This window comes from Macrobrachium nipponense, chromosome 22 (assembly GCF_015104395.2).
Source record: "Macrobrachium nipponense isolate FS-2020 chromosome 22, ASM1510439v2, whole genome shotgun sequence".
In the NCBI taxonomy this organism is placed as follows: domain Eukaryota; kingdom Metazoa; phylum Arthropoda; class Malacostraca; order Decapoda; family Palaemonidae; genus Macrobrachium; species Macrobrachium nipponense.
The window spans coordinates 24820167-24822570 of NC_087213.1; positions in this window are offsets into that span (position 1 = coordinate 24820167).

Sequence of the window (2404 nt, forward strand, 5' to 3'; positions counted from 1 at the left end):
AGAGAATGTATTACTAGTTGATTATAATCTTCTCAGTTATTACCGATTATTCTACCTTTGTAAGTAAGAGGCAACTACGCTAAATAGATAACATGAAAAAATTGTGTTTTATTAAAAGTTGATCCTGTAGATACAATAGCTTCAATTCACGGGGTTTAATCGTGGAGAAAACAATTTTCCAGATACACTGAGAGATTCAGTGAACGAGAAAGTTGGTTTCGAGTCTTCCTCATGAAAATATACATTCTACGATTAGCTTAAGAAATCAACATAACTTCATTCTTTTAATTCCTTGGTGCATCAGAACACCAGAAAATCAAAAACAAGACTTTATCAAAGCCGTCTTTGATTGTGAAGGCTCAGAACATAAGGTTACGACACTTCATTTGGAAAGATTCCTTGGTGCACCAGAAAACCAAAAATCTAAACTATATACAAGTGGCCTTTGAATGTGAAAGCTCTAAACATAAGCTTACTAGACTTAATTTCGAAAGACTCTTTGGTGTACCAGAAAACAAGACTACTATATATCCAAGCGTCCTTTGATTGTGAAGGCTCAAAATATAAAGTTAAGACACTTAATTTTGAAAGATTCCTAGGTGCACCAGAAAATCAGAAAGCTAAATAATATGAAAGCGGCCTTTTAATGTGAAGGATCAAAATATAAAGTTAAGACACTTCATTTCGAAAGATTCATAGGTGCACCAGAAATCAAGACTATATCTAAGCGGCCTTTGATTGTGAAGGATCAAAACATAAAGTTACGACACATACAAAGCTTCACATGACAAAAACAAACACAATTTCGTCCCCGGCCGATACCGATACTCGAGGTTTTCTGAAGCGGAAGTTGACATCCCTACAAAGCAATATCCCTACAAAGCAACAGCAGGTTCACGTCTTTAGAGGCTGGTATCCTGCGATCATGTCAAGGGCCTTTAATCCATTCCGAACCAAACGTCCGAGAGGCTTTTCCCACCAGAGGAAAGCTATTTACATAGGGTCCTTGTGTATCTCCACGGGGTGAAGGTGATAAAAGAGGATCGGAAGAGCGGGTTGAAAGGCAAAGGGGGCGAAATAAATGATTCTCTGTCTCGACATAGGCCAAAAACACGTCGACAAAGTGCATCGGAAAATTCGTTCCATTTATCAGTTTCGATTGAAAATCGAAGTTGTTTCTGTTTCATGACTTTGTGACGGATAGTTTTCTTTTTTTCTTTTTTTTTTTACTCGTGAGATTTTCCTTACTTCGCTGGGTAACTCCTCCAGGGAGGGAAATCTTGAACTTCAGCAGTGAAGGTGAATTTATTTTATCCCGTTATAAGTGAGTCGGATGGCTATGCTTTTTCTTTGCATAATTCAATTACATCTTAGTTAAACTAGAGCACTCAGCTCATTAACAGTTCTCCTAGGGCTGGCCCGAAGGATTAGATATTTTCATGAGGCTACGACCCAATTGGTTACTAACAACGGGGACAAAGTTTATTGTGGGATCCCAACCACATTATATCGAGAAATAAATTTCTAATCACCAGAAATAAATTCCTCCGATTCCGCACTGCCACCAGCCGGGAGCGAACTCTGTCTACCAGATTGGTAGTCGAGCACGCAACCCACTCGTCCAGTATCTCTGCATCATGATCCCTCGTGAATGGTGAGACAGAATTTGTATTGTTTCCATATATAAAACATTGCTTAAATAGGACTTTTAACCCTTGAGGTCAGATCGATATCTAAGACATCTGAATGACTTAATATACCATTTTACGTTACATACAAAGCAGTGTTCTAAGAATGTTTAATTGTAAATTACCAATTAAGTTACATGTGACATCTTGCAAAATAAGGTGGTACTTTTATAATCGTCTGGCCTTCTTTGCTATTGCATACTTTTGTTTATGTTAACATTGTTTTTATTTCTATAATCAGTAGTCAAATGCAGTAATTGAGTTTATATAATTTCTTTCCTCTGAAACACTGTTTGAATAAGTTCCAAAAGGGAGTATCCCTCTGCCCCCCAAAATAAGGACCAATACGAGTGAAAAAAAACAAGTTCATACTTAACAAAGTAAAGAGCTGATTACAGCATCCACGCTAGAGGTTGTTCATATAGATCTCCTTATTCAAAAGTTCACAAAGTTAAAACAGCGCCTCAGTGGCGTGGTCGGTTTAGTGTTGGCCTGCCACCTCGGTGGCAGCGAGTTCGATTCTCGGACATTCCCTTGAGGTGTGAGAGATGTGTATTTCTGGTGATAGAAGTTCACTCTCGACGTGGTTCGGAAGTCACGTAAAACCGGTGGTCCCGTTGCTGAATAACCACTGGTTCCATGCAACGTAAAAACACCATAGAAACAAACAAACAAATTAAAGACACCCTAAGGAAAGGAATGAAGACTTACAAGAA